We start from the raw sequence: 24,877 nt of genomic DNA on the forward strand, positions 1-24,877 counted from the left end.
AGAAAGTGAGGACAGAGCGGGTGGGTTTCTTTTTCATGGTCTGAGACCATCAGAGACCCTCCCCTCCAATGGGACACTCCTCTCCTGCAAACACGTCCCCTCCTCCCACTGCCCCCAGGCCACATGCAGTCCTGCCACCTTCCTCTTGCTTTGTGTTCCGCTGGAATGCTCTTTCTCCCTAGCTCTGCTGGGCAAAATCCTCCTCACCCTTCAAGACCCACTTGAAGGTGTCCTGCCCGGCTCCGTCCTCAGATATGGATTATTTCCTAGCTTCTGCCAGGTCCTCACCGCAGGTGAGAAATATCCTGAAATTAACGGCACAGATTCTGTTCGGATGAAGTTCAGATCCCAGCTCCGCCTCTTACTTGCTTGGACAGGGGTCTTCACACATCTGGGCTTCACTTCCATCTGTAAAACGGGATGAGCTACAACAGTGTTATCAGACGGTTGTGAGCATTAAATGAGTTGATACACGCACGTAACAGGTTCATAGAACAGTGCCTGCTTTGTAGGGAGCCTTAGACAAATGTTAGCGGTTGTGATCACCAACATATGACCTTGTCCTCAAGCAAGTACCTCAGTCTGTCTAAGCCTGAGCTTCTTCACTTATAACATGGAAGTAACAATAACCCAGCCTTGCAGGACTGTCATGAGATTTAGATCAGCTCCTGCTCATTAAGCTCCTGGTATTACCATCAGCACACCGTGAGCAGAAGCTGCTGCTGCCAGCAGTTGATGTCTCCATCTGTTCTGAGAGTTTCCGCGGCGCACTTTCGGTGGCTCCGTCTCCTCCCCCAGGCATTGGCATCTCCAGGGCAGGTGCCCCATGGGGTGATCCAAGCATTTGCTCACTCGAGACTTCTCTCCCTGGCTTCCAGCTGACTGGCTTCCTGGTTAGAAACTCCACATTTAAGTCTGGTCAGGTTCTTTTAAAAATAGCTCCTGGCCGCATATGAAATACACAGATCCAGTCTCCTTATAAAAAATGTATGCTTCGTAGCTAAGGCTAAAACCTGCCTTGTGCATCATCATCCCAACCCTTTTAGAGGTTGCCACTGCTATTAGTTTGATGCATTTGATGACTTATTTTTATTGAAGCTGCTCAGGACTTCCCATCTGAAGACTCCCATCCTTCTTCTAATCTGGAAAAATCCTCTGCCCTTATTTCTTCAAGTATTTGCTCCATTCTCCACTCCTGGAATGCACATCAGATGCTCTCAGTCTGGCCTCCACATCTCTTAGTTTCTCCCTCTTTTCCTTCTGGGTCAATTTCTAGCATTATCTTTATTTTTACCTCTGAAATTTTATTGTATTATAATAAAGTAATAAAGAATGCTTTGGAGAGCAGTGACAGTTCGTACATTCCCATATTTCACAACAATTTTGGAAAGCACATGATATTAACATTAAAATGTGGCAATATAGAAAGTTTTGTAAAGAAACAAATGTTAAAAGTAAACTGCAGTTGTAATCCTTTTAAAAGTTTTGTCCATTTTGAAAGACCTACAATGAATTAAAATTTCTCAAGTATGGAAAAAAATGTTTTACACTAAAAAATTACAAGAACGATTTGCTAGAATTTGTGTTTTAAATGCCTCGAGGAAAAGAGTAGGAGGTGGAACAATATTTCAAAGGCAGGTAACAACATTCAGCCTGCAAATGTTAATTTGATTTAGACCAAAACAAAGTAAGGGTGAAATGTCCCATTTTATTTATTTATTTATTCTTTTTCTGAAGATTGGCCCTGAGCTGACATCTGTTGCCAATCTTCCTCTTTTTCTCTCTCTCCCCAAAGCCCCAGTGCATAGTGGTATATCCTAGTTGTAGGTCATTCTAGTTCTTCTGTGTGCGATGCCACCACAGCGTGGCTTGATAAGCGGTGTGCAGGTCCTCGCCCAGGATCCGAACCAGCAAACCCCAGGCGGTTAAAGCAGAGTGTGTGAAGTTAACCACTTGGCCATGGGGCAGTCCTGAAATGTCCCATTTTGTACATAACCAAGGGCCCCCTGGGTCTCTAGTGCGCTGCTTCCTGCCCCGCCCTGCCCCACGTCTGGCCAAGTGCATACACACCATCCCCTTTGCCTCACTTAGGACTCCAGCCCCATAACGATTACAAAATGGCCGCTCAGATTACACCCAATAGCCAGGAGTTCACAGCTCCCTGAAAGATAGCCAGTACCACTGCTTTCCCCAGGGACAAAGATCCTTCCGGAGCAAACGAAATTACTTTCCAAGACCTCCTTAACTTGTGACCCTAAGCATGTAAAGTCTTTCTATCGCTATTCCTCTTTACCAATTATGACTGTAATTTGTGTCAAGAGATTTTTTTCCGGCTATGCTCAATGTATTTCCATGTCCTAATGACAGAGAACGCTGGCTGGCCACAGTGCCGTGGGTCACCATTTGCTCTTTTTATTGTACTTTGGTTTGTTACCCTTCAAGGCAGATTGAAGCAGAATTAAAAACAGGGAAGTGCACTGTGACACACACATTTCTCAAACCGAGTAACCTCTGATAATGCATCATCTAATTTAGCCTGTCCCTGGAGAAAATTCCAGCAACTTTGGTGCTTATTCAAGCGCTCAGATCATGGTGTCAATTTCTAGCATAAATCGTGACTCAACACACAGTACTTGGAAAGTAAAAATAAAAGCAAGTCATTTAAAAATAATATTTTCTTAAATGTCAGGATAGATTTTTGTAACAGATTCTATCTGGGTTATTTTTGAATCAGATAAGCTGAAAGTGTGTTCATCAACAAAATAAATGCAGTGTGTGTGGCCAATGTGTTTATAAGTTTCTTATTTTAAAGGCAGTAGTGAATTTATATTCTGCGACATCCAATCTGTATTTTATAAATATAGAGCAACACAAGCTGCATCCTAGAGGAAGAAATATGGATTTTGGGGGCATCATTCCACACAAAAAAACCCTTTTGAGGTACTTTCCCCAAATTAAAATTATGTAATTTTTTATTACTTTCCCAGAAAAATAGGGAAACCCCAAAAACACATTACTCTTATGGATAAAAAGAGATAACAACCAATTGCTCTTTTAATCTTTACTGTAAAATTGTTTTAAAGTTCAGTATAATTAGATGTTTAGACATTTCCACATTAATTGCTCACTCATGGGACATAACTAAATAATCCACATAAGACTCTTTTAAAAGCTCTATCTTAATATTGAGCTCTTTTGCCCATCGTTTCGTATCCAGGTTAAAATCAGTGGAAATGGGGACACTAGGAAAGAAATTGTATCTGCTGGGGTCTCAGGTCAAGTACCTTCTGAATGGCAGAAAAAGGAAGTTCTGCTCATCTTACTAATTAATTACTCATTTTTCATCTTGAAGTAACTACTGCTTTCTGGCTTATTTGTGGCACTTTTCTTTTGGTAAGAAGGGGTATAAAAGAGGTCAGATGTTATTGGTTTCTGTTTGGGGGAACGTTTCAGCATTTTTTTTTTTCTGTTAATATAGCAGGACAGGTTTCCTCAGGGCTTCTTAAACCTTTGGTCTCTTGGCAACAGTCTCTGGTCAGATCCAGATGCCAGCGGCCTTGGGGAGGGTGGAATTCTGCACAACAGACGAGGCACTGGCTGTAGGAATCTAAGAAGCAGGAAGGCACTGCCTCAGCCTTCAGAGGAATGCTCGGGTCAGTTACTGTGTCTGTCAGATAAATTTGGTCCAGCAGCCAGCTCTCCTGGGTGAGGTTTTTCAGCTGAGTCACGTTGCCTGGGTTGAGCATCCCTTGGGCCGTGAAAGCCTTGACTACACACTGACTTCTGGTTCCCTCAGCATGTGGTCTTGGAGCAGTGGCCTGCCAGAGAGGTATTAGGTGATGTGTGATGATGCCCGACAGCATAGTACCCTCGCCTAAGCCAGGACCCCCACGGTCACTGTGATCTGCAGCTGCGTGGACGCCTCCATGCGGGAGGGAGGGATTCGGGCCACCTCCAGGCAGGGCCAAGAGGAGGGTTTTGGCCCAGCCTGGTGAGCCTGCTCACCCCGCTCTTCCTCAGGCCCACTAGTTAATTTGTATGGTCTTTAAAGTCACTTGTAATCTATAATTACGGCCCTTTCCTCATTTTTTTTAATAGAGGTAAAATTTCCATAGGAAGAAATCTTCAGATTGTGATATACAGGTAGACGAGTTTTGACAAAGACCTACACCCCTGACCCCTGTAGCCCACAGCCTTCTCGAGATAAAGAATATTTTCCTCCCCCTGGAAAGGCCCCCCATGCCCTTCTCCATGAATCTCCTCCACCCCCATGCCAGGCTGCCAGTGCCTCCCTGATAAAAAAGCACAGGAAGGCTCTTGTGTTCTGATTTTTGCAGGTAGCGTCATATCATAAGCAATTGATCGTGGTTATGCAGAGAAGGAAGTCGTATTGACTGACTGGTAAATACTTCATGAATATTATCTCATTTATTTCTCAGAACAACCCCGTCAGGATCAATATCTCAATTTTGCAGGTGAGGCAACGGGACCCAGATGTGAAGCCTGGGTGGCATAGGCCATATCTGGTGGGACTGTTAGTAGGATCCAGGGCCATCGGACTCCCAAATTTCTGTCCTATTCTGCTTAAGTTGCCTCAGTAGAAATCCTTATGAGTGACTGTTTTTTTTTTTTTTTAAATAGCAAGGCCCTGCTGAGGTGGGACAGAGGTGAGACTTGACCTAGAAGGTGTCAGAACCCTGGGTCTGTATGTCCTTGGGAAGGACCTTGAGTTTGCCATGGCGTGCTGGAGTCTGCTCGGCTCGGCTCAGCTCCTGAAAGCAGTCGGTTTAGTTTTCAGTGTGATGTCGAGTTGGAAACAAGCTTGAAATTAGCCACAGTGAGGGTATGCACACCAGGGAAACCGGCAAATGTTACAAACCAGGGCTGTCTTTTCACTCCTGAGAGCCGGTTATTGGGCAATTACCAGCACACCACCCGTGACATCCATCACGCTGGCTACCTTTTTCTGATCAGCCTTCCTAAATAGTCAAGTGACAAAGGCCCAGGAGACCAGGATCAGATGTGAGTTTGGTATCCCACTAGATGAGTGACCTTGAGCTTCTTGCTCACATTTGAGCTTCAGGTTAATCCTTGGGAAATGAGGGGAGGGGCAAGCCAAGGCCTATGGGGTCAGGGTCCTGATAGCACATCTAGCTCCGCCTTTCTGATTCTTCCAGGCCACGGGGCGGGGTCAGAGAGCAGCAGGACCAGACAGGTTTTAATGGCCTCTTAGCTGTGAATAATGTAGAAGGCTGCCTGGGGAGGCAGACCTTAATTTTTGGTTTGGCAAGAGAAGCTGCTATTTTAAAGTCGCTGCTTGCTTCTCAGCCTAGAAGAGCAGAGTCACCTAGGGGCCGAGCTGTCCAGGGAAGGATTCCTGGAGAGACCCCTAGAAGCTATGTAAATATAAGGCTGGTTTGCTCCCTATCTGGTTGGGGGTGTGTGTGTGAAGGTCCCCTTTATGACCTGACAGAAGCTGCCTCTCCAAATCGGTGTCTGGACGGAGAGCAGGAGGGAAGGAAATTTGCATTCTGGGAGTGACCAGATGGAGACCCCCACTCCGCACCTCTTCCCTTTGAGGGCTCGTGTTGTTAGACCCTCTCTCAAAGACTAACATGTGTTCTCTCTTTTTATTCTCTTTCTGGAATTCCTAGCAGTTAGATGTTCTTCCTTCTGAACTCAGCTGTTTTTTTCCCCCCTCTCAGATTTGAGGTTAATTTAGAAAGATTAGAAAACACGTACAGGCAAACAAGATTAATGTGGGCGTGGGGAGGGGGCCGACGCCCCTGAATCCAAGGTACTGCCATGAATGCAAGGCAAAGGTACTGCCATGAACTTTCTTGCCCATATCCATTCAGACCCCCTTTCATCTGCGTGCAAATATATAAACAGAAGAGATCTTACTTCGTATGGCTGTATGCAACCTATTACTCTCACTTGACACGGTTGGCAGATAAATGCACACGCACAGCACTGTTTTCTAATGGCTGGCATTTATTCTGTGGGAGGTATTTTCCTTCCATTATTAGTTTAACCAAATCTCTGAAGCAAACAATTAGATTGTTCCCTCATTTTTGCTATGAATGAATTTCTCATACTTCTTCAAGAAGAATTACATTATTGTCCTTGTTTCACTAATTAAAAACTTTTGGGCGGGCTGGCCCTGTGGCATAGTGGTTAAGTTCTTTGTGCTCCACTTCAGGGCCCTGGGGTTCAGATCCCAGGCTCAGACCTACACCATTCATCAGCCATGCTGTGGTGGTGTCCCACATATAAAGTGGAGGAAGATTGGCAGATGTTAGCTTAAGACTAATCTTCCTCAGCAAAAAAACCCAAACCTTTTTTTTTTTTGAGGACCATTAGCCCTGAGCTCACATTTGCTGCCAATCCTCCTCTTTTTGCTGAGGAAGACTGGCCCTGAGCTAACATCCGTGCCCATCTTCCTCCACTTTATATGTGGGATTCCTATCACAGCATGGCTTGCCAAGCGGTGCCATGTCCACACACGGGATCCGAACCAGCGAAGCCTGGGCCACCAAATCAGAACACGTGCACTTAACCGCTGCACCACCAGGCCAGCCCCAAAACTTTTTTTTTAAAGATTGGCACCTGAGCTAACATCTGTTGCCTATCTTCCTTTTGTTTTTCTTCTTCTTCTCCCCAGAGCCCCCCAGTACATAGCTGTCTATTCTACTTGTGAGTGTCTCTGGTTGTGCTATGTGGGACACCGCCTCAGCATGGCCTGATGAGCAGTGCCATGTCCGTACCCAGGATCCAAACTGGCGAAACCCTGGGCCACTGAATCGAAGTGTGAAAACTTAAAACCGCTCGGCCACGGGGCCGGCCCCAACAAAACTTTTTTAACCTCTTCTCTCCTCTTTTTCCAACTGCCCCACCCAAAGATAATCAATTTTAACATTCTGAACATTATAATGTATATCCTTCCATGTCTTTCCTCCTTCTCATATAATTATTTTACATTTTTTGTCATGCTTTTTTATCAACAAGATCATATCATGTGCATTTCTATGCAATTTCTTTTTCTTACCTGACAATTCAACATGGAGAGCTTACTTGTCAATGAATGGCATTAACTCATTTTTTCTTTTAATAGCTGCAAAATATTGCATCCTGGTGATATGCCCCACTTATCCAACCATTCTCCTAAGAGTGGGCATTCAGGTTGTTTTCAGGTTTGGTTTTGTTTTTGACTTTACAACCAACACAGTCATTAGCATTCTTGTGTGTCTGTCCTTTTATTGTGCCTTTATTTCTATTGGATGGATTTCCAGATGGACAAAAGGCTTTGTGTATTCTAACTTGTAAATTTAAATTAGTAATTAATAAATCAACTAATTAAATTTAAATGTAAAATTAAGTTGTAAATTTAAATTTAAAATTCACTCTCATAGCTTTACTAAGAACCAAGGTTATCACTCTTCTTAATTTTTACCAAACCAAAAAATATAGTATCTTATTGTTATTTAAATTTTCATGTGTTTGATTGCTAAGAAGAATGGATATCTCTTCCTATGTTTATTGGCCATTTGGAGTTCTTCTTTTGTAAATTGACTGTTCACATTCTCTGCCAATTTTTTTTTAGAGGGTTTGCCTTTTTCTTTTCAATTTATAAGAGCTCTTTCTATACTCAAGTTATAGGAGCTCTTTTATCTGCCATTTGTGATACAGGTAATTTTATTGGTCAAACATCTGTCCTATGACTTTGTTTTTGCTTTCTTTTAATATTTGTATAGGACAAATATGTCTATCTTTTATTTAAATCTTCTTTATTTCCTATCTTACATAAAAGAATTTCCTTGAATTCTAGGTTATACACATAGTATTCTAATTTTTCTTCTAAAATTTTTGTTTTATTTTTCACATTTAAATCCTTAATTCATCTGTTCTTCACTTTTTTTTTCCTCCCCAAAGTCCCCAAAGCCCCAGTACATAATTGTATATCATAGTTGCAGGTCATTGTAGTTCTAATGTGTGGGACGCTGCCACAGCATGGCTTGATGAGCTGTGTGTACGTCCACGCCCGGGATCCGAACCAGCAAACCCCAGGCCACCCAAGTGGAGCATGCGAAATTAACCACTTGGCCCACTGCCAACCGCTGTAGTTCACTTTTGATATGAGAGGGAAAATCAACTTTATTAACTTCTAGAGTAGACCAATACCAGTTGTGCCAGCATCATTTCTCCAATGACCATCCTTTTGATCTGAAATGAAACGCCACCTTTGCCACATATTATACATGCATATGTGTGTGTGTTTATGTATATATAGGTATATACATATGAATCCATTTCTGGATTCCATTTGGTTCTTTTAATTTTATAATATATATATAATATTATAATATTTGTCTACTTCTTTATTGTAAGTTTTATTAGCTGGTGTGACAAAACCTTATCCCTCCTTTTTACAATTTTCTGGGCTAGTCCAAAACATTATTCTTCTGCATGAAGTCTGAAATAATTATATACTTTTTTTCCATTTGTTTAGCTCCTGTTTTATATTATTCTATAAGATTTTATACTTTTCTGTAATTAGGTACAGTAACTTCTTTTAATTGTACATCTCTCCTAAATTATTTTTGCTACTTGCTTGTTAGCAGTACCAGGAAAGACTGTTAGTTCTGTCATATTTGTCTTGTGGTCATCCTCTGCCAAATGCCCAGTTAGTGGTAGTGGATGGTTTCCCAGGGCTGCCACAACAAATTGTGACAAACTTTGTGGCTTGGAACAACAGAAACTTTCTTTCTCATGGTTCTGGAGGCCAGACGTCCACACTCAGGTGGCAGGGCCGCGCTCTGTGGGGAGAAGCCTTCCTGGCCTCCTCTGGCTCCGGTGTCTCCCCGCGTGCCTGGGCCCAGGGCCGCGTGGCTCCAGTCTCTACCTTTGTCTTCACATGGGCTTCTCTTCTCTGTCCTTCTCTGCTCCGTGTGTCTCTCGTAAGGACACTTGTCATTGGATTCAGGGCCCACCTAGGTCATCCAGGATGATCGTGTCTCGACAGCCTTAAGTTCATTACATCCACAAAGACTCCTTTCCAAACACGGTCACTTTCGTGAGTCTCAGGAGGTGGACACGCCTCTTTGGGGAGCCACCTACTGCACACAGGTAGTTTGGTGTGGGTTTCTTTTTCTTTCTTCTATTTTTTTTTTATGACAGTCTACTAGGTTTTCCTACATAAATAAAAATATCATTTAGCATTCATTAATTCAACAAATATTTTTTGAACACCTACTCTGGGCCAAGGACCGCTGTGGGTCAAGGGTCTAGGTGCTGGGAGACCATTAATAAACAAAACATATGCAAGTCCTTGTCCTTAGAGAGCTTACATTCTGGCAGGGAGAGACGGATAATCACCATGAAGAAATATGAAACACATCAGGCGATGAAGACTGCTATAAGAAAAATAAAGCAGGCTTAGGGAGCAAGAGTGACTAGAGGGCCATTTCAGATGCATTCATTAGGGAAGGCCACTCTGATCAGGTGACAGCTAAGCGTTGAGCAGCGACTTGAATCATGGGAATCGCTGGGAGAATATTCTTGGCAGGGGTAAAGGTCCTGAGGTGAGCACGTGCTTGACGTGTTGGGGGATAAAGGGTTAAGTAGAGAAGCGACAAGTTGTAAGAGGATCATTCTGGCTGCTGAGTATAGAACGAACTCCAGGGAGGCCAATACGGAAGCAGTTAGGAGCCAAACTCAATAACCCAGGAGAGAGCATGGCGGCTTGAACTAGTGTGATGACTGCGGTGGAGGGGGAAGCGTCCCAGTCGGGGATATAGTTCCAAGACAGAGCTGACAGCGTTGTTGATGGATTGGAGAGGAGAGACATAAGAGAGGGAAAAGAATCAAGAAGGACACGATACTTTTGGCCTAAACTGCTAGGTAAGTGGAGCTGTCGCTAATGAGATCGGGGAAGATCGGGGAAGATCGGGAGAGAAGCAGGCTTCGCAGGGACAATCAAGATCACATTTGGGGGGCTGGCCCGGTGGTGCAGCGGTTAAGTTCGCCCCTTCCACTTCGAACCTGGTTTGGATCCCAGGTGTGGACATGGCACCGCTTGGCATGCCATGCTGTGGTAAGCGTCCCACATATAAAGTAGAGGAAGGTGGGCACAGATGTTAGCTCAGGGCCAGTCTTCCTCAGCAAAAAGAGGAGGATTGGCAGTAGTTAGCTCAGGGCTAATCTTCCTCAAAAAAAAAAAAAAGAATAAATAAAATAAAATAGAATGATGCTTGATGATGGTCATTTAGAATGATCATTTAGAATCATTTAGAATGATGCTGGAATGATGAATTTTGGTAAATAAATTGTTGGGCTTTTAAAAAATAATATTTAAGTAGTTTTCATGTATCCATATTTAGAGGAATTAGTGAAGTATAAACATAAATACAATACAGTGTGCAAATCTTAAATGTTTATCTCATTAAAGTTTAGAAATGAATATACCCATGGAATCATCTCCCAGATCAAGATAGGGTACATTTCCAGCACCCTCGAAGCTTCCTTCTTGCCCCTCCCAGCAACACCCTTCCAAAACCAAGCACTGCTATCATGCTAGAGCAATTTTGGCTATTTTTAAATTTCATAGATATGTAAGCGTACAGTGTGTCCTCTTTGATATCCGGCTCTTTCTCTCAATGTTCTATCCAGGAGACTCGCTCCCATTACCGTGTAGGGCAGGGCTTGGTTCTTTTTCATCACTCCATGCTGTTCTATTATATAAATAGAAAACATTGATTTGTCAGTTCCCCTGTTGAGGGATATTTCGGTAGTTTCCATTTTCTGGCTACTAGTAAAACTGCTACAAACATGTCATTTAATTTATCCATATTTTACTTAAGAGTTTTTATTAGGAACTACTGACATTTCAGCCTCAATTCACATAATCTTACAGATTTTCTTCTTTTTTTTTTTTTTTTTAAAGATTTTATTTTTTCCTTTTTCTCCCCAAAGCCCCCAGGTACATAGTTGTATATTCTTCGTTGTGGGTCCTTCTAGTTGTGGCATGTGGGACGCTGCCTCAGCGTGGTTTGATGAGCAGTGTCATGTCCGCTCCCAGGATTCGAACCAACGAAACACTGGGCCGCCTGCAGCGGAGCGCGCGAACTTAACCGCTCGGCCACGGGGCCAGCCCCCTTTTTTTTTTTTTTTTTTTAAAGATTTTATGTTTCCTTTTTCTCCCCAACCCCCCCCCCCCCCCCCCCCCCCCCGGTACATAGTTGTGTATTTTTAGTTGTGGTTCCTTCCAGTTGTGGTCATGGTCTGACGAGCGGTGCCATGTCTGCACCCAGGATCCAAACTGGCAAAACCCTGGGCTGCCGAAGGGGAGCGCGCGAACTCAAGCACTCAGCCACAGGGCTGGCCCCTGGATTTTCTTCTTTAATTTATATCAGTGTCTATCAGTCATAGTCAATGCATTCACACACCCAGAATTAAACCTATGTGGTCATAGTACATTATTTTCTTAATATGTTGCTGGATTTGAATTGCCAAGGTTTTCTTTAGAACTTTAATATGTATATAATGTGAACTCGGTGGGTAGTTTTGTGTGCTTTTTAATCAAGTTTACATATTAAGGTTATGCTAATTTCATACAAATAAATTGTGACGCGTTCAATTTTGTGATCTAAAATAACATTAGATAGACTTGGAATTTTTTTGTTTTTGTTTTTGTTTTGCTAAGGAAGATTAGTTCTGAGCTAACATCTGTGCCAATCTTCCTCCACTTTATATGTGGGTCGCCGTAACAGCACAGCTGATCAGTGATGTAAGTCCATGCCTGGGATCCAAACCTGTGAACCTGGGCTGCCAAAGCAGAGCATGCCGAACCCAATCAATATGGCATGGGGCCAGCCCCAGATATACTTGATTTTTTTTTTTTAGGTGGAGAAGATTGGCCCTGAGCTAACATCTGTGCCAATCTTCCTCTATTTTGCATTTGGGACACCACCACACCATGGCCTGATGAGTGGTATGCAGTTCTGCACCCAGGATCTGAACTCACAAACCCCAGGCTGCCAAAGCAGAGCCCACCAAACTTAACCACTACACTACCAGGCCAGCTCGCAGATATATTTGATTCTTAATGATTAGAGAGAAGTCAGCTGTAAAATCATTTGATCTGGTATCTTTTTAAAAATGATCTTTAAAATTTATTTTGATATAATCTTAGACTCACAGAAAAGTCATAAGAACATACAGTAGATTTCAGATTCAATAATTGTTTACATCGTGTCCTATATAATTCTCTCATGCCTTCTCTCTCTCTCTCCTTCTGCAAACAAGGACATTCTCTTATATAACCACATTAACCACAGTACAATTATAAAAACCAGGAAATTTCCTAACAGTTCATTACTATTACCTAATATACAATCCATATTCAAATTTCATCAATTGTTGCAATCATTCCACTTGGAGCTATTTTTTTCCCAGGTCCAGGATCGAATCCAAGATCATGAATTGCACTTACTTTTCCTGCCTTTAATCTCCTTCCATCTGGAATAGTTCTTCAGCCTTTGTTTTTCTGACGTTGGCATTTTGGAAGAGTCCAGGCCAGTTATCTTGCAGATGTCCTTCAGATGGGTTTTATGATGTCTCCTCATGATTAGATTCAGGTTACGTATTTTTAGCAGAAATGTTACAGAAGCGAGCTGTGTCCTTCTCAATGCCTAATACCCTATAAACTGTCAGCTCATGGCGATCATGGTGATGGTGGATCTGACCATTTCATTAAGTTGGTGTCCTCCAAGTTTCCTCAAGGCGAAGTTACCATTTTTCTCTTTATAGTTAGTGAATATTTGTGGGACATTACTTTGGGGCCACTTAGACAGCCTTCTCCTCTTCAGATATCTGGCCTCATTCCTCCTTAAAAAGAAAGGAGCTTTAATCCCTTCCCAATCTCTTCTGGATGATCAGTGACTCAAGTTTTCTCTTTATTCTCAGGTGAACTCTCAAATTTTCTGCCTGTCTTCTCAGTTCTATATTCTGGGAAATTTTATCACTTTGTCTTTAAAATCCTTCAGCTGCACTCTTTTAAACTTAAGCAATCATATTATTAATTCCAAAAAGCCCTTCTTGTTCTCTGTTCTTTCTTTCTTTCTTTTTTTTTTTAGGAAGATTAGCCCTGAGCTAACATCTGCTGCCAATCCTCCTCTGTTTTGCTGAGGAAGACTGGTCCTGAGCTCACATCTGTGCCCATCTTCCTCCACTTTATACGTGGGACACCTGCCACAGCATGGCTTGCCAAGTGGTGCATAGGTCCACACCTGGGATCCGAACCAGTGAACCCCGGGCCACTGACGTGGAGCGAGGGAACTTAACTGCTGCGCCACCGGGCCGGCCACTCTGTTAGTTTTTAAAACCATGCAGTTGCTGTTGAATGGCTTACAACTTCAGATTTCTCTAAGGATGCTAACTATTCAGTAGAGGGTCCTCCAGATTCTCTTAGCTGCCTCTGAGGTCTTTCTTTCTGACTTGTTTATCTTGGTCTTTCTCTTTTAGTCTTTCACATTGTAGGCTTTCCTCAAATGCCTGGCAAGCCTGTTCGGTGTGCGCTTCTAAGAAGGAGGCAACAGAAAGGCTCTCTGGGATTTGTGAACTTGCTAGAGGCTGTCTGACCGAAGGCTTGACTTTTGGAGGAGTGGGAGGGGCCGTCACCCTGCCGGAGGAGCTCTAAGGGAGAGATATATTCCAGACAGTGGCTCCCACTCCAGCTGTCTGCATTGTCTCCAGAGACCTTGTTCAATTGCTGAGAGAAGAGCCCTCACTGTCACCTCATATTGCGGTTCTGTGTGGTGGAAGGGCGTTTGGGTGGGCTGTTCCGTTAGTACCTGCATTGACAGCCCATTTCTGACTCCAACCTTCTCTCCTAGTTCTCACTTCTCAGTCAGCAACCTCTCCAGAATTCTGCCAGAAAAACAGATTCTCTCTCTTTCTGCAGCCCTCTCTCCACGTTTCCTAACTCGCTGCTTTCTCCAATAGGCTTCATCAGTCAACTCTTTGCCATTTATTTTCCATCATCCTGAAATTTGCTGAAACCTCTGTTAACTGATGAATGAATTCCCCCTCCATTTTTTTTTAGGTGCGGATAGACAATTTAAAAATATTTTGCTGGGGCTGGCCCGGTGGCACAGCAGTTAAGTTCGCACGTCCCGCTTCTCGGCGGCCCGGGGTTCGCCAGTTTGGATCCTGGGTGCGGACATGACACCACTTGGCACGCCATGCTGTGGTAGGCATCCCACATGTAAAGTGGAGGAAGATAGGCACGGATGTTAGCTCAGGGCCAGTCTCCCCCAGCAAAAAGAGGAGGATTGGCAGCAGATGTTAGCTCAGGGCTAATCTTCCTTAAAAAAAGAAAGAAAAAAATATTTTGCTATCATTTACTTGAGTCTGCAGAGAACATAATGCTGGAGTCCGGTTGCCATCTTGAACCACAGCCTCTCCAGTTACCTTTTAATAAATTCCCTTCCCTGCTTAAGCTAACTGAAATTTGCATCTGTTACTTGTAACCACAATGTTTCTAAGATAGAGGGGTATTGTCAATTTGTATCTCTCTACTCTAGGCTTAGGACCCCACCCATTGCTTCAGCCTTTTTGCAAACAGACTGCAATGCAATTGATTAGGGTCCTGGCTTGTTGCATGAGATCAAGCCAGATCACCTCAGATCAGAGTTTAGGTCGCTCCCTAAATCCTCAGTCACACAGTTAATTTACTTCCTGATTCTCAAATTCAAATGCCTGGACAAGTCAGGCAGATGTCATCAAAGAAGGACATGGCCAGGTGGGGACTGGGGCAAACTGGGGATGCCTGCCTCTTAGAAGGCCAGTGGCTACCCGACAGCTCTTAAGATCTCTGCCATGATTTGTGAGCCACGTTGCCAGGTCTTCTGATTTTTAAGAGAAGCTGAGAATCTAAAATTTATGTAAAAATTCCAGACTTTTGAATATTGGCAACTCATGTCTAAAAATTCAAAACACTGTTCTGGCCAATGAAAACACACTTTAAGGCCACATTGTGACATCCGATCTACTCCCTTAGGTGTCTAATCACATCTGATTCACGGGTCGCTTTTATTATTCCTACAACTGATGACAATCTTGCTGTATGTTTCCTGTTAGGCATTGTGCTAAGTGGTTGATGAATATAGTAGTATTTCACTGCCCCACCATACGAGGAAGTAGATAGTGCTTTTCCGTTGTATAGGTGAGCAGGTCCTTGCAGCCAGATCGATCCTTCAGAAATGCAGCTCTTAAATCATTACATCTTCCACGGCACTTTGATGCCCAGCCCCGAAACCCTCTCACCTCACCTTGCACACTCGGCTCCAGCAACATGGAAGATGCTCTCATTTCCATCAACATACTAATCCCGTTCTTGCTACTGGGTCTTCTGCTCCTGGACACTCTTCCTCTCCTGTTCCTGCAACCACCTCCCCCTCACTCTTTAGGCTTCAGCCTCCACGTCGCTCCCCTCCCCTCAACCCGCACTTTTCTGTCCTCACTGTGGATTAGATTAGGCACTCATACAACGAGTTTCCATAGCACTCAGACCTTTTCGCTGTTATTGCTGGTGTAACAAACTTGGTAATTAAATATTTCTTCCATCTCCACACCCAGCTGAGTAACAGAGCCCTTAAGGATATGACGTCTAGGTCAGATTCCATAACTTCCAGTCACTTTCAGATGTTAAATGTGTGTCCAGCCGGATCTAAAGCAGGGATCAGCAAACTAAGGCCTGTGGGCCCAATCCTCCTTGCCCTGTTTTTGTTAATAAAGTTTTATTGGAAACGGTCACACTCATTCATTTGTGTTGTCTGTGGCTGCTCTTACACCACGTGGTCAGAACTGAATAACTGCCTGGTCCTCTATAGAAAGAGGTAGCCAACCCCACTAAGACGGCTCTAATCCAAAACAGAAACAATAACAAGGGGTGGCTGACATATGGAGAAACTGGGACTCATGCATTTCTGGTGGGAATGTAAAATGGTACAGCTGCTTTGGGAGAGAATTCGGCAGGTCCTCAAAATGTTACTAAAGTCACTGCATGATCCAGCAATTCCACTCCTAGGTACATACTCGAGAAAACTGAAACACATATGTTCACACAAAAAGTTGTGTGCAAATGTTTATAAATGTAGCATTATGTATAATATCCAAAAAGTGGAAACAACCCAAATGTCCATCGACTGATGAATGTATAAATACAATGTAGTATAGGGGCTGGCCCGGCGGCATAGTGGTTAAGTTTGCATGCTCTGTTTCAGTGGCCTGGGGTCTGCTGGTTCCGATCCCGGGTGCAGACCTACACACTGCTCATCAAGCCGTGCCGTGGCAGCATCCCACGTGGAATAACTAGAAGTACTTACAACTAGGATATACAACTACGTACTGGGGCTTTGGGGGGGAAAAGAAAAAGAGGGAGACTGGCAACAGATGTTAGCTCAGGGCAAATCTTCCTCAGCAAAAAAAATGAGAGACACAATGAAGAGAACTCCCCTTTCCGCCTGTGCACACTGATGCAGTTACCTTTCAACTGCAGAAGGGAGCTAGCCTTCTTGCTACGGGAGGCAGAGCGAAAATAGGAGAAGAACCTGGACCCTTGATGACATCAATGAGCTGCTGAATTAACTAGCCCTGTCACCGGATTTTTTAATATCCGATAATAAATTCATTATATATATATATTTTTTAAGATCAGCCCTGAGTTAACATTTGTTGCCAATCTCTTTTTTCCTTTTTATCCCCACATCACCCTGGCACATAGTTGTATATTTTTAATTGTGGGTCCTTCTAGTTGTGGCACGTGGGATGCTGCTTCAGCACGGCTTGATGAGCGGTGCTAGGTCCACACTCAGGATCCAAACCCCCGAAACCCTGGGCCGCTGAAGCGAAGCATGCGAACGTAACCACTCAGCCACCAGGTCGGCTCTCATTATAATTTTTTTAATTTAAAAAGTTTCCCTTTCTGCTCTCCCTCACCAGCCAAGCTGGAGAGAGCAGAAGTGGGCAGGAGGCACAATCCCCACTTTTGCTCCTCTTCCATCTCCCTTTTCAAGACTTACTTCCTCTAGAGCTGGGGCCGGGAGGGGAAGTGAGGATGAGGGCGTATGTCTTCTCCCATGACCACCTGCAGTTGTGGTCCTCTCTTTGCTGATCATTGCAGCGTCTTGGCTGCTAATGCCCTCTCTGGGCAGTATCCAAAGATGGCTTTCTCCTGGGGGGCAGCTGTGAGAGATTCGGCAGAGCTGTGCAGAGGCCTTCCACCGCCCAGAGCCCTGCTGTGGGAGAGAAAGCTCCAGCTTGACCTCTTCAGTGCACCCTTCCCTGTCCCTCTGAATTTCTCTCTCTCCTCCAGGTGAGACATGCCAGCCTCTTGCTGCTGGGACATCCTTGTCTGGCACCCAGCTCCTTGCAGAGGGGCACAGGCAGGATGGCCAAGCCCAGTTTCCTTCTGCAGGGTCCACTGGACTACAAGAAATTCGCTAATTCTTGCCACAACACACAGTGTGGTGCGGTTGGATCCAGGTTGCCCCTCCCTGGACCCCCATCCTGCTCAAATAGATGCAGGGCCACCGGGAGACCTCCCGCCTCCAGCTTTCTCTTTCTGCCAGGACTGAAATGCTAGGGATTCCTTCCTATGCCCTCTCCCCTTCTCCTCTGTTTTTGCCTCTTTGGCGGTGGAGGGAGATTGTAATACGGCTGTTTCTGCAAGCCCTGGAGTCACGGTGGGCTACATGATTTGTGGGCCCCAGTGTAAAATGAAAATATGGGGCCCCTTGTTCAAAAAGCAAAGGAAAAATGCCATTAAAGTTAAAACATAAAGCTTTTTCCTTTCTTCTGTGGTCTCTCTCTTGACTTGTCATGGCGTTTTTTTGTTTGCTATTTAATGTCATTTAAATAAAAAAATTAGGGGCCAACTCGGTGGCATAGTGGTTAAGTTCATGTGCTCCACTTCAGCGACCCAGTATTCTTGGGTCCAGATCCCAGGTGGGGACCTACACACCACTCATCAAGCCATGCTGTGGCGGCATCTCACACACAACATAGAGGAAGATTGGCACAGATGTTAGCTCAGGGCCAATCTTCCTCACCAAAATAAATAAATAAAAATAAAATTATAAAGCAGTAGCATGAATTTGCCATTCATCTTTATATTTTATATGTTTATGGTTTTGGGATTGTTTTCTAAGATTGGCACCTGAGCTAACATCTGTTGCCAATCTTCTTTTTTCCTTCTTCTTCTCCCCAAGGCCCCCAGTACATAGTTGTATATTCTAGTTGCAAGTCCTTCTAGTTCTGCTGTGTGGGACGCCACCTCAGCGTGGCTTGATTAGCAGTGCTAGGTCTGCGCCCGTGATCCGAACCAGTAAAACCCTGGGCCGCAGAAGCAGAGTGCATGAACTTAACCACTCAGCCATGGGACTGGCCCCTGTTTACATACTTTTATAATTTATATTTTATGTAAAATTCTAGTTTTAAATACAAATATAAGAGCATTTAACTCTTATGCAGAATCACCAAATTTACACAATTTGTATTTCGTATCTTGTACATACGTACGCATTTTGATTTTACCAGAACAAGGAAATAGTGTACCAAACTAATTCAACTGCCTTTATTACTTCTTCTTTTTCTTTCTTTCTTTTTTTTTTTGGTGAGGAAGATTGGCCCTGAGCTACCATCTTTTGGCAATCTTCATCTGTTTTGTGTGGGTTGCCTCCACAGCATGGCTTGAGGAGTGGTGCTAGGTCCACGCCCAGGATCTGAACTTGCAAACCCCAGGGCACAGAAGCAGAGCTCAGGAGCTCAACTGCTATGCCAACAGTTCAGTCCCTATTTCACTTATGGATATACACACATTCTATCAACACTGTCTATGTTTGGCTTACTAATGAATAAGGAGGGAAATGAAATAATAGTTACTACTATTCCTAAGAATAATAATCTTAATTAATAATAATTACTACTAATGATAATTAATTGTATGAAATAATTATCTATGAATAAGGAACAAAATAAGCTATTGGTTGCCCTATCCTTCCCTTTTCTTCTATGTCATCATTTTCAGGGTAAGTGGTTGGCTAACACAGGGAAGAAATGTGAGTAAGAAAGGGCGTGATAGGGGCCCTGGTCATGTGTGTTTCTTAGAATGTCATTGCTAGGGGTTAGGAGAGGGCAGAGGGGGTGAAGGGCAGTCACGTACAGTGATGGATGGAAACTAGACCGCCGGTGGTGAACACGATGCAGTCTATACAGAAGCCAAAATACAATGATGCACACCTGAAATTACATAATGTTATAAACCAGTGTGACCTCAATTTAAAAAAAAAGAATGCCATTGCCTTCTTTCTTTCTTTTTTTGTCTTTTCCTCCCCAAAGCCCAAGTACACAGCTGTATATCCTGGTTGTAAGTCCTTCTAGTTCTTCCACGCAGGATGCTGACTCAGCACGGCTGGATGAGGGCTGTGTGGGTCTGTGCCCAGGATCCGAACAGGTGTAGCCCTGGCCACTGAAGTGGAGCACATGACCTTAACCACTACACCATCGGGTCGCCTCCCCTTTATTTGTTTATTTGTTGGCCTTGTTTCTTCATTCCAAGCAAGTTCTGGTTTGAACAGGAACCACGACCTCTCGGGACGATGGGAGCTTCTGCTTTCTCACTCGTTGATGTGACCCACTTACTGGCTGTGGGCCCCACTGAACTCCCACACATCGTGAGTCCTCCAGAATTCTGTGCTCCCGGGGCCTCCTGAACACTGTATGCAAACAGGGGCGGCAAGGAAGGGCAGACGCACATATCGTGCTTATGCGCTCTTGCTCATGCTCCATCTTCCCCTCAGATCGCTCATGCAAAACACAGGTTCAACGACGAAATTATTAACAATGTCAAGATGGCAGCAGCAGAGCGTTGAACCAAGCCTGGGGCCCTTCCGAGGAACAGGGACCCACGACACGGCGGAGTTCACAAGCTGCCGTAGTTGGCCCTGTCTGGAGGTTCCCCAAGTGTTGTGGTTCTTTTTAGAAGTTGACGCACTTCACATCTCTTTGTCCCACTTTGGGGCCAAATCCTAAAATCTGGTACAACAGAAAGTTTTCCACGCAGTTTCCTGTTAACGCTTGCCTGGCAGAGCCTGCTTCTTGTCTCCAACACTCGTTCTTCTCTTCCTCTCGGATAGTAGAGTTCCTAGTATTCATCTGGACACAGAGCCATCTGGAATAGACTACACTTCCCAGACTTCCTTGCATCCAGGGTGGCCTCGTGACAATACTCTGGCCAACAGGATAGCTGTGGAAGTCTCCTATTCTTAAGAGACTTCTAATGAGTTTTAAGAGACTCTGTGTGATCATTCATGCTTCTTTCACCTCTTCTGCATTCCTTCCTAGAGTGTGAATCTGGCTTCTTGCATCTTGAGGTTAAGACCAAGTACGGTGGAGCCACAAAAGTAGAGGAAACCTGTGTCCTGACAAAAGAATTATGTAGAAACCTTGGACCACCACCCAGACACACTTGGTTTGGACTTAATTGCATTTGCAGCTAACCCTAATCCTAATAAACATAATTTATTTTATAGACTGTCTTTCCCAATAGACTTAAGCTCCATGAGGGCAAGAATGCATCAGCCCTGACTGCCCTGTTCACCATTGTGTCATGAACACTCAACACAGTGCCCAGTACAGATTAGGTGTTTAATAGTTGGGTGAATGAATAAATGAAGAAATTGAGTGCCAGAGCAGTTTATTAACCTGCCCGAGGTCACACTGGATACCTGGTAGAAGGCAATTTGATTCCAGGTCTACTTGCCTCAAGAGTCTATGTCCCTAACGCTCCACTCAACCAACCAAGCCACCTCTCAGGGGCAGCCTTATCTCCCATCTTTCTACTCTCTTGGGGGACTGACACCATTGAACGACCTGCAGTTCCCCAAGCACATCTTGCTGTTCCATGTCTTTGGGTTTTTGCTCAAGCTGTTCCTTCTGCCTAGAATACCTCACCCACCCTCCCTGCCTTGCCTTCTCAGCCTGGTGGACACCAACCCATCTTTCCAACCCAGCTCGTGTGTCACCCAGTACCTCTGAGGAAGGATGGACTTTCCTTCCTCCTTGCTCTCACTGTACTCTGTACAGATCCCCATCGACCTACCGACAATCTTTTACTGCTCTATGAATCACAACTAATTCACGCTGCTCTGCCCCCATTTGGTGGGTTTTTTGTTTTCGTTTTGGTTTTTGGTTTTATATGTGGGACGCTGCCACAGCATGGCTTGATGAGCAGTGAGTAGGTCTGTCCCTGGGATCTGAACCCACGAACCCTGGGCTGCCAAAGCGGAGTGCGCAAACTTAACCACCATACCACCAGGCAGACCCCAACTTATATTTATTTACATACGATTGCTTCCCTTTCTCCTCCAAGGGGTGCCAGACTAAAAAGATATTTCCAATACAGAACAAGGACAAAGAGAGAGGGAAGTACAAGGGATTTTAGGAGAAAGAGGTTCCCAAAACTTTCAGTTTCATATCCATCACCTGTAACCTTGTGATTCAGTCAAGGCAGGTTTTATTATCTCCATTTTACAAACACAAAGCAGACACTCAGAGAGGTAAAGCAACTTGCCCAAGGTCACACAGCAAGTGTGTGGCCGAGCCAGGTCTAGGGCTCCAGTCTCCTGAAGTTTGTCCAGGGTGCTTCCCCCCCAGGCCAGGTCTACGACCTCCTCTAGGTTCTCCAGGACCTGGCTCTTGCAGAGAACACCATGTGTGGGCCTGGGTTATGCAGCACATCCCGGCAGCATGTCAGAATCCCTGGAAGACCAAAGGTGGTAAGTCCACAGGAGACCATGAGGGAACCCTCGACTTCCAGTGGTCCTCCGTGTACCAGGCATTGCTGGCTGCTTGGCACCCATTATGCCATTAATCCACAAAAATCTCCAGGATCGTTCATTTGCTGATCTATAGAAGCAGGAATAGGTCTCAGTGAATGGGGGAGGCCCTGCCAAGCCTGACCCAATCACTTACCAGCTCTGTGACCCCAGGCAAGTTGCTTCACCTCTCTGGGTCTCAGTTTCCTCAACTGGAAAGTGGGATAATGAAACCTATCTTGTAAGAATTCAAAATAATATTTGTATGTCAAATTTTTCTCAGTGGTTATCACTAAGGGGGAGGATTATGGGGGACACGTTTCATAGACTTCTATAATTGCAAATATTTTACATTAATTGTGTATTATTTTGTAAGAAGAACACTATGTTTGGATGAATATGTCATATATATATGTATAAGCTAAGGGTATATAGTAAGCATGCAGTTCATTTGTTTGTGTATGTATGTATTCACTCAACAAACGTTTAGGGAGCACACGCTGTCTACCAGGCCCTGGCTACAGGAACTAGTGCGTGGGATCCAAGCCCTGAAGAGGTTCCCAGTGTGATTCACTGGGTGAATGGGAGCATCTGCTGGGGTGGGAACAGAGCGCTGTGTGCAGGTGACAAGGCCAGGCAGGAGTGTAAAGCTCTAATTGCCAGTTAAGGGTGATGGAGACGCTGGGAGAAGCGGGCACCCAGAACAAAGGGGAGGTTTGTGCACTAGCAGGGCCTGCTGGAGGGCAGCTGGGAAGGTGCTTTCCTGCAGCCCATGGTGAGTTTTTGCAGGATTATAGGGAAAAGAGTTCTTTGTTTGAAGATGGCTCAATGTGTGTCAACCTGGGTGGCAAGGAAGTCAGGGCCGTAGGATTGAAGGTCCCACCAGTTTGCTCACGGTTGAGAGGGACAATTCTCCGAGAGAGCTGAATTCTCCCCCAGATGGACTCCAGCTCCCTTACGGACTTAAATGCCAAACGTAAACCCTCAAAGTTCAGGAAGAAAATATGTGAATAAGTCCACAAAGTGGGGTTGAGGAAGGTGCTCCTAATGGATGCCAAACCAGAAGCCACGATGTAAAAGATTGATGAATTTGACAAGAAAAACAATCTAAACTTACCTACTGCCAAAGAGCCAACACTGAGTTAAAAGACAAATGACAGATTGCAAATAAATATTTATAACATATAAACCTGATACACATAGTGTAAGCACAGAGCACCTATACAGAAACAGCTTAATAGGAAAATAAAGAACACAAACAAGCGATTCAGAGAAGAAATGGCTGGGGAACATAAAAGATGTTCAAAATCGCGACTACACAAAGTGAACCAAAATCCAACAAAGCATGCAATTTTTTCATCTATCAGATCAACATTTAAAAAGATTAGTAATAGCTCGTGTGGTTAGTGGGGTGTTTGTATCGGGGTATCCTTATATTTTACCAATGGACTTGAAATTAGGCAATTCTTTTGGAGAGCAATTTGACAGTTTTATTAACACTTGAACTGTTTGCCTTCTTCCTCTCCCCTCACTCCCCTAGAATGTAAGATCCGCGAGGGCAAGGACCTCATTTACCATGTGACTGTTGAATTCCCAGCCTTTGGAAGAGCGCAAGGCAAAACAGACCTTTGATAAATGTTTAACTCACTCAATGAAAGCACGAATTTCATATTCACATTTCTTTAGGTGCAGAAATTCTATTCTGGGGAATCTATCATTAAAAAATACTTTCATGAGGGCCGACCCTCTGGCCGAGTGGTTAAGTTTGTGTGCTCAGCTTCAGCAGCCCAGGTTTTCGCTAGTTCGGATCCTGGGCACGGATCTAGCACCGCTCATCAGGCCACGCTGAGGCGGCGTCCCACATGCCACAACTAGAAGGACCTACAACTAGAATATACAACTATGTACTAGGGGGCTTTGGAGAGAAGAAGAATAAAAAGCCAAAAGATTGGCAAAAGATGTTAGCTCAGGGCCAATCTTAAAAAAAAAACTTTCAGAAGGGAACAAAGATATTCCTATAAAAATATTTATTGAAGCATTTTATGAAACTCTGAAAAGAAAATTACAAACAAATAAATGTTCCCCAATAAAGGGGATGCATGAAAAAAAATTATAGTATGGAATATTATGCAGCTGTTAAAAGGAATGCAGTAGAGCTGGACATACAGTCTGTGACATGTCATTGAGAGAAAAAAATGATTTATGCTACACAGATGTGGGATGAGAGGGGACTTTCATGTTTGACATTTTTGGTTTTCTTTTTCATTTATTTATGTGTTTTTAAATAAAAATTATATATATTTAAGGTGTGTGCAATATGGTGATTTGATATACATAGTGAAATGATTACTATAGTCGAGCTAATTAACAGATCATCTCCTCCCAAAGTTACCATTCTGAGTGTTTGATGAGTGCACCTGAAATCTCTTAGCATATTTCCAGTGCTCAATATGGTATTATTATTATTGTTATTTTTTTTTAAGATTTTATTTTTCCTTTTTCTCCCCAAAGCCCCGTGGTACATAGTATATATTGTATATATTTATACATTGTATATATTTTTTTAGATGTGGGTCCTTCTGGTTGTGGCACGTGGGATGCCACCTCAGCATGGCTTGATGAGCAGTGCCATGTCCGCGCCCAGGATTTGAACCAGCAAAACCCTGGGCTGCCGAAACGGAGCACGTGAACTTAACCACTCGGCCACAGGGCCGGCCCCTCAATACAGTGTTATTAAGTATAGTCATTACGCCTGTACATTACATCTCTGGACTTATTCATCCTGCGTAACTACATCTTTGCTCCCTTTGACCAACATCTTCCCATTTCCCCATCACTACTCCAGCCCCTGGTAACCACCATTCTATGTTCTGCTTCTGTGAGTGCCACTTTTTTTCTTTTCTTTTCTTTTCTTATTTTTTTAGGGTTTTTTTTTTTTTTTGACGAGGAAGATTGGCACTGAGCTAATGTCTGTTGCCAATCTTCCTCTTTTTTTTTTTCTC

This window comes from Equus asinus, chromosome 5 (genome assembly GCF_041296235.1).
Source record: "Equus asinus isolate D_3611 breed Donkey chromosome 5, EquAss-T2T_v2, whole genome shotgun sequence".
NCBI lineage: Eukaryota > Metazoa > Chordata > Mammalia > Perissodactyla > Equidae > Equus > Equus asinus.